The sequence below is a fragment of the Mesoplodon densirostris genome, chromosome 10, assembly GCF_025265405.1.
Source record: "Mesoplodon densirostris isolate mMesDen1 chromosome 10, mMesDen1 primary haplotype, whole genome shotgun sequence".
NCBI lineage: Eukaryota > Metazoa > Chordata > Mammalia > Artiodactyla > Ziphiidae > Mesoplodon > Mesoplodon densirostris.
The window spans coordinates 75694279-75708173 of NC_082670.1; the positions used below are offsets into that span (position 1 = coordinate 75694279).

Sequence of the window (13895 nt, forward strand, 5' to 3'; positions counted from 1 at the left end):
TGGCCGCGGAGCCTGTGTGTCCGGAGCCTGTGCTCCGCAACGGGAGAGGCCACAGCAGTGAGAGGCCCGCGTACAGCAAAAAAAATTAAAAAAAAAATAAATTAAAAAAAAATATTTGCAACCATAGCTTCTTTCCTCACTAGGCCAGCTTTTTACCTGTGGATCATTTATACTTGTTGTCATGAGGATGATGGTAGCACTGGGTTATCACAAATACTGTTAACTTTAAAAATAAAAAGCAAAAAAACCTTTATTTTGAAATAATTTTGGATTCACAAAAATGCAAAAATAGTGTTGAGTGTTCCCCATGTACATTTTCCCAACTTCCCCTAGTGATACAATCTTACATAGGCATAGTCAGCTAACTTTTTAAAGACCTTATCTGTTGAAGGTTTCAAAATATTTGTGATAAGGTACAGAAGATTTGTGTTCAGTTCTGTGATTTTTTTTGCCCAGTGACCACTCCCATGTGAGTGGAAGAGAGAGAGATCAAGTAGATCAAGTAGAACCTACCAGCACCTTGAGAGCCTCCCTTGTCATGCCTCCTTCCAGTCACTGTGTCCCCCAAACATAATTGCTTTTCTGATTCTATCACCATGGATTAGTTTTACCTATTATTGAACTTTATATTAATGGAACCATCTGGTATATACTCTTTCATTTTTGGCTTCTTTTGCTCGATGTTATGTCTGTGAGATTCAATGGGAGTTGTAGTTCCTGTGTGTCAACACTTGATATTCTCAGTGTTTTTAATTTTAGCCATTCTGGGGTGTGTGTGTGTGTGTGTGTGTGTGTGTGTGTGTCATTTTAATTTGCATTTACCTGATGACTAATATTGATTGGCTCTTCATACGTTTATTATCTATTTGGATATCCTCTTTTGTGAAGTGCCTAATATTTTTTGCCCATTTAAAAATTAGTCATTTTTAATTGATTTTTAACAGTTGTTTATACATTCTAGATGCTGGTCTTTTATTGGATATATATATACACTGCAAATATCTTCTCCCACTATGTGGCTTCCTTTATCTCTCTTATGATGCTGTCTTTTGATAAAGTTTACTGTATCAATCTCTTCCTCTATGGATAGTACTTTTTAATGAACAGTTTAAGACCTATTTTCCTATGACAAAGGTGGATGATATTCTCCATGTTATCTTCTAGAAGCTTTATTATTAAGCTTCATTATTAAACTTTGTTAGAAGTTTAATTAAGGTTTATTTTTCCCCACGTAGATAGTCAGTTGTTCCAGCAACATTTATGAAATAAGCCTTTCCTCATTGTATTGTAATAGCACTTTTTTAAAAGTAGGGTTTTTTTCTAGATATGCTGATTTTATGCTCTTGGTCTATTTGTTTAAGCTTGTACCAATTCCACTCTATTTTAATTACTTGAGCTTTATAAGTCTTGATGTTTGGTAGTGTAAGTCCTCTAGTATTATTTTGGTTCTTGAAAATTGTCTTTTCTCTTGTTGGTTGTTTACATTTCCATAAAACTTTTAGAATCAATCTGTTGATTTCTACAAAATAACTTGCTGGTACTTTGATTGGGCTTGAGTTGAGTGTAAAAATCAACCAAAGGAGAATTGACACATCTTTACAATATTGAGTCTTCCAATCCATGAACTGGGTCCTTCCCTTCACTTATTTTCTTTCCTTAATAGTTTTCAGTTTTTTGTGTCAGAAGTCCTACACATATCTTTTTAGAATTATTAACAGGTATTTGAGGGCTTTGCTGCAGTTATAAATGATACAGTTTATGATATAACTTTTAATTTTTGTTTGCTAACATATGAAAACAAAATTGTTTTATATTGACCTTGTGTCCAGTGACTTCACTTAAGTTCACTTATTAACTCTAATTGTTAATAATCTATATATCCTTTTTGATTTTCTGTGTGCAAAATCATTTTTTTTGTTTGAATAATGACTTGTTTTATTTCCTTCTTTCTAATCTGTATGGCTTTTACTTCTTTTATCTTATTGCCTGGCTAGGACCACCAGTACAATTGCAAGGATAGGATTAGCAGATATGCTTATCTATGATCTCAGGATAAACACTTTTAATGTTTTTACCATTAAGTATTATGTTGCTGGTGGTTTTTATACATATTCTCTTTAAGGTTAAGGAAGTGATATTCTGTTTGTAGCTTGGTAAGAATTTAGCTGAATGGGTGTTGAATTTTATCAAGTGCTTATTTTGCATCTATTGAGATCATCATATTTTTTCTTCTTTAGTTTTTTTTTTGATGCTGTGAATTACATTGTTCAATTTTCAAATGTTAAACTAACCTTACATTCATGGCATAAAAACAACTTTGTCATAATATGCTAAGTATTCACGTTTCACTGAATTTGATTTGCTGTGATTTTAATATCTCTGAGTCTTTGTTCAAGAAAGATACTTCTTTTTTTGTAATGCCTTTTTCCTTTTTTGTAATGCCTTTCTCAGCTTTATGATCAGTAAGCTGGCCTCAAATTGAGTTGGGCAGTATTTTTTCTTTTTGTGTTCTCTGGAAGGATTTGTCTAAGATTGCTATCTCTTCCTTAATTGTATGTAAGAATTCAATGTTGAAGCCACAAGGAAGTGTAGTTTACTTTGAGGGGAGATTTTTCATTCTAGATTCAATGACTTTAATATATGTAAGGCTATTCCTATTTTAAAATTTCTTTTTAGATCAGCTTTGGTAAGTTGTGCTTTTCAAGGAATGTATCCATATTGCTCAAATTCTCATATTTTTTGGCTTAAAGTTGTTTATAAAATCCCTTCATTTTAAAAATATATAATACATCTTTAGGCCTTTCCATTGTCTATTACTAATATGGTAAACTGGTAATTTTCCCTCATTTCTCCTTAATCCATCTTTTTAAGGATTTATCAATCTTATTGGATTTTCAGGAAGCAACTTTTGGCATGGTATATCTGTTTCCTGTGTCATTGATTTCTATTCTTATTTTATAGTTCCTTCCTTCCACTTTCTTTGGCTTATATTTGACATTTTTATAGCTTGTTAAAGTGGAACCTTAGATAACTGATTTTTCAGCTATCCTTTTTTATTATATGCATTTAGAGTTATCAATTTCCCTTCAGTTGCTTTAGTGATATCCTGCATGCTTTTAAATATCATATTTTCATTATTATTGAATGAAAACTATTTTCTAATTTTTATTGTAACTCTTCTTTGTCCCATGGATTATTTAAAGTATATTATTTAATTTTGAAGTAATTTGGATTCCAAATTTCCTAGTTAATATTTTATTATTTTTGGCCTATTCCACTGAGATATTCCACTGAGATAAGCTTCTGTATGATTTCCATTCTTTCAAATACATTTAGACTGACTTTATAGACAAGTATATGATGTATTTTTGTTAATGATCCTTGAGCACTTGTAAACAAAACGCATTCTGCAGTTGATGGATAGATACACTGTTCTACATATGTCAGTTAGGTCAAACTGACTAATTGTAATATTCAGATGTCCTTTGTCTCTACTTCTTGCTTTGTTTGCTTATTCTATCAGTTACAGGGAGATGTGTTAAAAATACCCCACTGTGATGTTGTATTCCTGTTTCTCCTTTTAGTTCAGTCAGTTTTTGTTTTATATATTGTTATGTCTTTGTTATCATCAGTATACATATTTAGGGTTGGCATTTTTCCTGTTAAATCAGCCTTTTTATTATTACATCTATTAAAGACAAATAATGTTATTTATAATTACATTGCACTTACAAAGCTTGAAAGTGAAAAGATAGGGCAAAATGTACTAAAAAATAGTCAGTATTCAATATAATTATTAATATATTTGAGCTTACCTACTATCTTGCTATTTGCCCCATCTATTCTTCGTTTTTTTTTTCTTTAGTTGATTAATCTGAAAAAAGAGAAAAATGTTTTATTACCCAATTTTCTCCTCTATTAGCTTGCTAGTAATAAATTATTGTATTATTTATTGGAGTTGTTACCCTAGAAATTATATTTCCTTAGTTTATTAGAATCTACCTTAAATTATTACTTGTCACTTTCCAGATAATGCACATACCTTGAAACAGTTTAGCTCTGTTTAACCTCTTGGATCCTTCATGCTATTTTAACCCCCAAACCATGATTATTGTAATGTTAAACAGATAATATTTACTTAGATTTACTCGTACAGTTTTTCTTTTTCTGTGTTATAATTCCTCCCTGCATTATTATGCTTCCTATTGGGATAATTGTCCTTCTGCTTGGAGTATTTCTTTGAATTCTGCTGATAACAAATTTTCTGAAAGTGTTTTGATTTTGTTGTCATTTTAGAAGATACTTTTTCTCAACATAAAATTCCAGTTTGAGACTTAGGTTCTTTCAGCCTTTTAAAGATGTGTGCGTCTGCCTTTTATTTCTATTGAAAAGGCAGTTGTAAGTTTTATTATCGTTCTTAGAGAGTAGTGTCTTCTTCTTTTTCTCTAGCTGACTTAAAGATATTTATCTTTAGTTTTTACAATTTTCACTATGATATGTCTAAATATGTTTTTATTTTGTATTCATTCCACTTGGAAAGCATTTATCTTCTTGAATCTATGACTAGATTTGTATCATGAGTTTTGTAAAATGTTTGTCTTAGTTTCTTTTCAAATATTGTCATTGTCCCATTCCTTCTCAATTTCTTTGGCATTCCAATTGCATGTCAGACCTTTTGACCAGATTGCATATTTATTCTTTACCTTTTAAAAATTTTTCTATGATCTTCTTCTCTGTAGTTCAATCTGATTGTTTTCTACTGATTTATTTTCCAGTTCATTAATCTTCTCTTGTACAGTGTCTAATCTTCTATTAAACCATATGTTGAATTCTTAATTTTAGTCACTGTTTTCAGTTCTAGGAATTCCATTTGATTCTTTTTTTAATGCTTCATCTTTTCATTTATTTTCTTTAACATTTTAGTCATTGTTATTTTAGAGTCCATGCCTGATAACTATAATGTCTGGATCACCTGTAATTCTATTTTTTTCATTTTTAGTTATTTGACTCTGTTTCTTGGCATGCTTAGCAATTCTTGATTGCTTGCCTGATGGTGTATATGAAAAATTGTTGAGACTTTGGAGACTCTTCCTCTTGAGAGGAATAAATTCTTTGGCAGGCAGAGAAAATGCAGGCAGAGTATCTTGAACCAATTACAACTTATTTATGATTTGTCCTTACTTTGGGGGCATAGCCCTTTCAGAGGTTTCAACTGAAAGCCTGCTCTCTATCTGTACCCGGTCCTCCTTGGTGAACCCTTAACTTCAATTTTTGTTTTCCTAGCATTTTGCAACTGTGAAATTCTCTACTTAATGTTTCAATCTCTTATCAGCTGCTCTTTGCTTAGTTTCATGGAGTCTTATCTAACACGTGCACAACTTAGAGATTAGCAAATGCCTTAAATTAAGGAGAAATTTCCTGCTGAATATGGAATTACTTCTCTAGGGTCCCATTTTCTTTGGGATATTTTTCCCTTGTGTTATGGCTTTCTTTGTAGACCTGAACCCAATTTTGCCTCCTTATCTTAGTGAGGCTGCCCCTAACTCTACATTTCTGTTTTATGTTTGGCTTACATGCCCTGCTCCATGAATTGGCAAATGCCGTGATGAGGCAAATGGTGGTGAATATAGAGCTTTTTTCCATGGAATTCTCTTCACTCTAGGATCTAGTACATTCAAGTCCTGGTTTCCACAGTTGTCCTCTGATGCCTCCAAATAGCTGCTTGTTTGTAATTTATCCAATCTTAATAGATGTTCTCAGGGTCAGGATTCATCTGACAGTAGCTAGTTTATCATAGCTAGAAGTAGAATTTCTCCAGTTAACACTTTCTTTTTAATTTAGTTGTAAAAGTTCTTGCATTCAGGAAGCTGGACTCAATCTGCTGTTGCTATTTGACTGTGTACAGAGTCACCAGGTAGTGGTGGGCATCCAGATGCAGCTTTCTTGATGAAATGCTTAGCACAGAAACGCCAGCTCCTTCCCTTCATACGTTATGGGTAGGAGTATTGCCTTTATGTCAATACAGTCATGAAGTACTTCTTCCTAAAATATGAATCTCTATGAATGCTAATTTTAAAGGTGCTCTACATTTTCAAAATTAGTGTTCATAGAGGCTTTTTTCTTTCAGAAAAGCTTTACGGGCCCCAGTTTTGACTTGGAAAAAAATACACTCCATAGTATTAGCATATTAAAGGTATAGACCAGCATCTTTCACACTTATGTGTTCAACTTTTCTGTTCTAGATGTTGAGAATATAGTAAGGAACAAGACAGAAAACAGCCTTTGGGGGGATTGAAATTTCCTGTGGAATCCACAATAGGAGCACCATCACCATCACAGAACACATGTTTCTGAAACACTGTGTTAGACCCATCTCTGTGGACATACATTGGGCCTTATTTCTGCTTCCAGTGGTTACTGACTATTTTCAAACGCTAGCTAGTGCATGTAGATATGAAAGAGTATCTAATGGACATGGTCATTTTGAAGTGTTTTGCTTCCTCTAGGGAATATATCAGATTGAAACAATATTTAACTTACCACAGTGAGTCTGACTCTTAGCAGTGCATTGTCACATTTTTCAACAAGCATTGCTGCATTACTGAAATAAAATGAATTTAAATTCTCTTTAAACACATCTTTTGGTTTGATTTTCTAAATTGAAACTGTCAAGAGATCAAGTAACAGTGTCATTACATCAAAAGATAGGGAACTATGTTTTAAACAGTATCAGCCCATTTGATCTACCATACAGAACTAGGTTGGCAATTATCCTAAAAGAGTCCACTCAGCAAAAAATAAAAGAATCTGAAGAGTCAGTTAGTTATTGCATGTAAGTCTGTCTAGTGGTTTTATGTGGTTATACATATAAATGACTGCCTATATAGACATACGTACACCTGTGTATGCATACTCTTTTCCACATTCCTAGACTGACTGTTAGATAATTAGGAAAGGTATACTTTTATGCAGTCATACTGCTTTTTGAAATGGACACTTAGAACATCTGACACTTAATATTATCCATGACTCTCTTCCTGTTATCAGTGTGGATAATTGACACTTTATTCCATCTTTCTAATTTAACAGGTTTGCCTGACCCCATATATCAGAGCTATTTATTAAGACTCTGTGTAACACCCAAAGTTGTTGAGGATCACTTTTGTGTTTACACTGTAAGGTGTCAAAGGCAAGATGAAATGTAAACATGCTTTTCCAAGTCACGGTCATTTACATCTTCTGCTCTTTCTTCAGGGTCACACCTTGTGTGCTGATTTTTCATGTCATCCAGAACTTGTCCAGAGCTCACAGTGGCCCTAGAAGAGTCAGAAGTGTCATGATGAGAATGACAGTGAAGAATTTGAGAGAATTTTGTCTTTTGAGGGGGAGTGTGACTGCCATCCTAGGGAAATAACTGCAAAGCCCACATCTCCAAAATTTTTGGTTTTCAGCAGGATCCAGAACTCTGTGACTGTGTAAAAATATCTGAGTTCTCAGATTCTAGATGAGACAGAACTATTCAAAGGCAGGTAATGTCTTCTGTGGAGACACTCATGTATATAGGGGAACACTTTTTTTTTTTTTTTTTTTTACAGGGAAACACTTTGGTATAAGTAAAAGTATGTATGGCAATGGCATGGATCAAAACATTGCTGTGTAATTGCAGCTGACTTTGTATTGGGTTCTTTCAGTGTCAAGACTCGTTCTTTTTCTTTCTGAGAACAACATTTTCCTCCTTATCTTCACTTAGGTCTGTGTCTCCTTAATCATCTTCAAATGTTTTTCAAATGTCCCCACTCTGTTTTTTAAATCTCATTTGTTGCCATTTTTCTCTTATAGAGAGAGGAAGTATTCTGTTTAGGTTATGTGTTTAAGGGTGAAAAGTGTTTATAGAATCTTCATCTGTTTCCTCTGAGCCTGATCTAATTGATGACATCATTCTATAATTTTACATGATTTGGACAATGCAGAGTGCACAGGGCAGAATGTTCAGGACGATAAACAGAACATGTTTTTGTCATTAGCCAGAGAACCCAGGCTATAACTTGTAACCCACTTACAAATTCAACCAGAGAAGATGGTCCTAGCTGATAAATTTTTTGAGGGGTGTTTGGTTGCTTGAATGCTGTGTATAGTTGAGACATGGGTCTGCATAGGGGTTCAGCCTTTGAACTCTGTGTTAACAATTTTGATCTGGACTAGGTCATTGCTAATATCAATGATCAGGGATTTTGGAGACATTTGAATAAAATCCCATATTAGTGACTGGAATTTTGAGACAGTAATAGATGGTCATATTAATTTCATATTAATAAATGATGAATATTTACTTGGTTCATTTCCCCTCATGCTTTGTTCTTGTTTTTTATTGTTCTCCCATGGTGTCACATTCTGTGTGAATTGGTTATTCAGGGGCCTCCTTAAGAACTCCCCCGAATGGCTGAGTACTTCAATTTGAGATACTGTTCATTGCTGTAGTTGGGGCATCATTTCCTAAAACCCACATGTCTTGGTCATCTGAACTTGATTGAACCCTTTAAACAATAAAGAGATCAGAGCAGAGAAGAGAGAATCTTACTGAGGACTTATGAAACGTCAAAATTTAACAAATATGTGATCTGTTTAATTTTAGTAAGAATAAAAGTTTGGATTAGCTTGTATGAAGACATCAAAGGAAGTAAAACTGATTAGAACTTCCAAAAGCAGGGACTCACTGGTTCTCCCACTGTAATGCTTAGGGATCCATCCTGGGGGAAAAATGTAATCTGGTAAAAACTTCCTATTTCTGCCCTACTAGGTGGCACACTGCACCTTGAGGGTCCTGGACCAATAAAAGAGTTAACCCAAGTGCTGAATGCTGTCTAGCTGCCTTGGGACATTTGTCCTCTGTTCATGGATTTAGTAATTTTAATGTAAATAGGAACCCCAGCAGCTGTGTCCCCTTAAGCATATTTTATTTAGCAGCTGAGTTATCCACGTCACTTGGCAGCTACAGATTTTCAACTTTTCCTTGTGCCAAGAGGGCAGCTGGAATAATTTGAGTACTCATTAATTTGGGAAAAATATGAGCTGTGTATGGCAGACAACATGAGTCTTCTGTATGGTGTTGTACCAGGATAAGCAGATCAGAGTAGAAGCAATTTGCCCTATTCCAAAGGGGCCCTAGGATTTTAATAAGCTGGTTATGAAAATTCTATTTCTTTGTAATTTGAAGCATCTAATTAGAGCCTCTAATTTCTCTCCTATAACGAGAGTGGATGAAGGTTAACGTTAGGCCTCCCAGGCCCTTTCACATTCATTTACAGAGAGAAATCAGGTAACAGTTGTAGCTAATTAGAACAGGGTATTAAATATTTAGTCCATCTTGATTTAACTTGGAGAATACATGCATGTTGTTGGGGTATGGAAAATGATAAAGGGAAGTTTAATTTAATTTTTAATCAAAGCTAAACTTAAAGGCAGTATAATAATTTTAACACTGACAATCCTAACCCGACAGCCAGAGCGGCAATTGCCTCTAGCCATCTGAACTGCCAAGATAAAGGAAGATGATGTCGATTTAATTTCATCGCTGAATACGTTTCCCAAGTTCAAACAGCTAAGATTTATGCAATCTGCATAAAGTACAAAGAATTCAATGATTTTTATCATAGCAGTGACATAACAAAACCACCTTTTGGATGTTTCAGAATTTGGATTTCAAGTTTGGATAACATGAGTGTGTTTTTGGGAACCATCCTAAGGAGATATATCATTCATAGGCATTTCTTTTAAGAAAGGACTGCTGTCTAATGAAACCGCTCCCTGAAAGGTAATCTTCTTCCATGAGGCAGGGCCCCTATGATAATGGGGTAGGCTTGTGCGGAATAAAGTCTGACTTTGCCATAAACTGATACTTAAACTCCTGCGTGCTGAGGACAATAAGTCATTCTTCTCTTGTCATAACCCAATCCAAATTATCTTCCTAAAGTGAGATTCAATTAAGTCAGGACATACAGATCAAAAAGAAATCCCTCAGATCCAGTCCCATGACTGACCTCTTCTCCAGGGTCTGACACAAGGGCAAAGTATCTTCAGAGTGCAATCAGTTCATAAGATAGCTCCCAGGACTCCTGTAACTTACCCGGAAGCAGGCTGTTAGGATGCCAGAATATTGTGAAAGGGCAAAGATGAGGGGAAATGGTGAAAAGTCAGAAAAATAGAAAGGTGCCAAAGAGTAACTCTAAGGCATACATTTCTCTAACTTTTCTGAGGAGGTGATTTATCGTGGCTGGTGAATCCCATCACAACTGCAGTTATTTCATTTGGGAGATGCTTGAAACGTCTTTACAGATCTGTACAACTCTCAGACTGCCTTACTTTGCTACATTGGCTTCCAGTTGCCAGTTATTACAGAATGGTTTCTGACGGCAATAATCCTTTGAAAATCGCCTGTTATTGGGGATAATAACTGATTGTCACAGCATTAACCATCCTCGACTTCACTTTGGGTTATTACATAACAAAAGAATGAACTGGTGGTGAGTCTGCCAGGTGTATTAAATTATATTATGCATTATAGAAGTTCTGTGATGAGGATTAGCATCCAGAAAAGGCCATCAGAAATTGCCAAACTCATTATCTGCTGAGGCAGGAGGCTGGCCTCAGGCCTGGGGATGCAAAGCTTGGGTTGTAACTATTAAGCCACTATGTCCAGTCCTTCTCTGCTCTAGCAGGGAGATGGACAAGCAGCCTACCAGCATTTCTCCTCTATTTTCCACCTCTAAAGAAAATCAAAGTATACTGCATTAACCTATGGTCAGCTACAAAGCTGTATTGACTTACTTATTCATTTGTCTGGTTTCTTAATGGCAGGCCTACCTCTTGGGCAGTCTTCAATAGTAGTAGAATTCGGTGGACTTTCCCAACACCTCTTGGCAGACTAGATTTTTTTTTTAACTTTTTATTTTATATTGGAGTAGAGTTGATTAACAATGTTGTGACAGTTTTAGGTGTACAGTGAAATGATTCAGTTATACAATACATTTTCCCATTTAGGTTGTTACACAATATTGAGCAGAGTTCCCTGTGCTGTACAGTAGGTCCTTGTTGGTTATCCATTTAAAATATAACAGTGTGTACATGTCAATCCCAAACGCCCTAACTATCCCTTCCCCCCACCCTTCCACCCTGGTAACAGTAAGTTCATTTTCTAAGTCTGTGAGTCTGCTTCTATTTTGTAAATAAGTTCATTTGTATCATTTCTTTTTAGATTCAAGAAATGTAGAGGGTGCGCCTTCAGAGGGCATGATCTCTGGGAGGCTCTGCTGTAGTGTCTCAAGCACTTACAGTATCCAAAAGGGAGAAACATAAAATGAAATGATGGTTGAATACCCATGGAAATAAGCTTTGGACTGCAAATATACAGATGAATCAGGGCTTGCCTTTTCTCAACAGCTCTGGGTGATCCTTCATGTAGCTATTGGCCCAGACCATTTCTGATGACCTGTAGAATGGTGCTGCTTCCAATTTTCAGTGGAACATACTTATGAGACCTATTTAATAGCATATCATCTCTAACACATAAGCCCTAAACTGTGCATTTTCCTACTTGAGTGTCATCTGTATGGAGTCAGGTCTTGTGACAACATTGAAACCCCCTAGTGCCTTGCACAAAGCCTGACACATAGTAGATGCTCGGTAAATATCCACTGAATGGAAATGAATGGAAATTTCTGACTGTCTTTTTCTGAAAAGTATTTTCCTTATAACGAAAGTATTACATGTTCACAGTAGAAAATTTGTAAAAAAGCACTGCCAGAGATTATGGTATTAGATACTTTTCACATATATCTTCCCATTATTTTTTCTATATATGTGTATTTTTAATTTTTTATAGGTTAGATAAGACTGTCCATGGCATTTTGGAACCTATTTTGTTCAGTTAGTGATGTCTTTCCAACTCATTAAGCCATCAACTTTACCATTATTTGTAATGGCTTCATTAAAGGCCATTGAACGAATGTATTATAATCTCCTTCTGTGGGCACATTTAGATTGTAATTTTTCTCTAATACGAACAGTACTGCAACATACATCCGTTATGTTAAGTCTTTGCTTCCCTCTCTGATGGTGTCCTTGGGCAACATGGAGAGACAAAGAAAGAAAATATCTAGCAAGACTTCTGAAAAGACAAATTAATTTGGTGGGTAGAAAGGAAGGCAAATCAGGCTTTCACAGAATATAAGGCATCTGAACTTTTTCTAAAATAGGAAGGACAACATCATCTTATGGAAATCATCATTGGCTAAGTGTTTAAAAGCCATAGAATGTGGACCGTTACATTAATTCTATTTGTACATTTTAGCAAAGTAAAAAATTTGAACTTGGTGGTAAAAAAAGAAATTCCTAGAAGTGATTTCTGAGAAATGGAATTGCCATATCAAAGGTTATATGCATTTTACATTCTTGAAACATATGGCCAAGTTATTTTCAGAAAGCTACAGTTTATATTCCCATCAGTAGAAAGACTATTTCCTAATTTTTTTTTTTTTTTTTTTTTTTCGGTACGCGGGCCTCTCACTGTTGTGGCCTCTCCCGTTGCGGAGCACAGGCTCCGGACGCGCAGTCTCCGCGGCCATGGCTCACGGGCCCAGCCGCTCCGCGCCATGTGGGATCTTCCCGGACCGGGGCACGAACCCGCGTCCCCTGCATCGGCAGGCGGACTCTCAACCACTGCGCCACCAGGGAAGCCCTATTTCCTAATTTTTTATTGTCATTAACAAATCATTTTCAATTTAATAGCGAAAATAAACCAGAATAACACCTCAAAACTCTTATTTTTATTTTAATTTATATTTGTATTTATGCTTAAAAGTGGGTTTAAACACTTTGGTTTTTTGTTTGTTTTGTTGCCATGAGTGTTTCTTCTTCTTTGACCTGGCAGTTCATGTCCGTTGCTCTATTACTGTGTTCTCATATCACAGTGTTGCAATTAAGAAAATGAGCTTTGGAGTCCCATGTGCCTTAAAAGGGTTCAGTAGCTGTCACTTACCTGCTCTGTGACCTGGGACAGTTTCCTACCCTTTCTAGGTCTCAGTTTCCTCATCTGCTAAATGAGAATAATGATAGTGCCCTCCCATTGCAATCCTACCATGTATGGTATCTGGCAAAGGGCCAGTGCTCAACATCCTCAGTTTTTATACATCAGTACTCATTTAATCCCTCTATTTCTCTTGGCACATTCCTACTCCATATGTCATGATAGATTATCCCCATTTAACCTGTGTTTATACCTTTTAATTGCCTGCAATAACCACATTACTTCATTTATCTGACAAATATTTGGGGGTATCTGCTATGGGTCAGGTGCTGGATTAAGAGTTCAACAATGGTGAACAAAACATACTGTATTTCCATCATGAAGCCTATACTCTTCTCTCTCTCTCTGCGTGTGTGTGTGTGTGTGTGTGTGTGCAGGGAACAGAACATAGCTAAGTGACAGACAAATAAATGTAATTGTACTGAGTTCTATGCAGAAAACCGATAGGAGCTGAGACAATAAAATGGGGACTTACTTTAGATAACATTAAGAGGGAGAGACTTTCAGGGGTAGAAAGTTTTATGGTAAGACATCTGTTAGAATGGTTATTATCAAAAAGACAAGAAATAACAAGTGTTGGCAAGGGTATGGATAAGAGGAACCCTTGTGCACTATTGGCAGGAATGTAAATTAGTGCAGCCACAATGGAAAACAGTATGGAGATTCCTCAAAAAATTAAAAGTACACTACCATGTGATCCAGCAATCTGGCAATATGTACCCACTTCTGTAGGAAGGAATTTTTCTGAAGGAAATGAAATCGCTATCTCGAAGAGATATCTGCACCGCCATATTCATTGCAGCATCATTCACAA

The 13895-nt window shown here is 35.6% G+C and overlaps 1 protein-coding gene across 1 annotated transcript in view; it reads left to right on the plus strand.

The window, feature by feature from the left end:
• Positions 1-13895, plus strand: part of CACNA2D3 (calcium voltage-gated channel auxiliary subunit alpha2delta 3) — a 794881-nt gene that overhangs the window by 484191 nt on the left and 296795 nt on the right. The window lies entirely within an intron of this gene.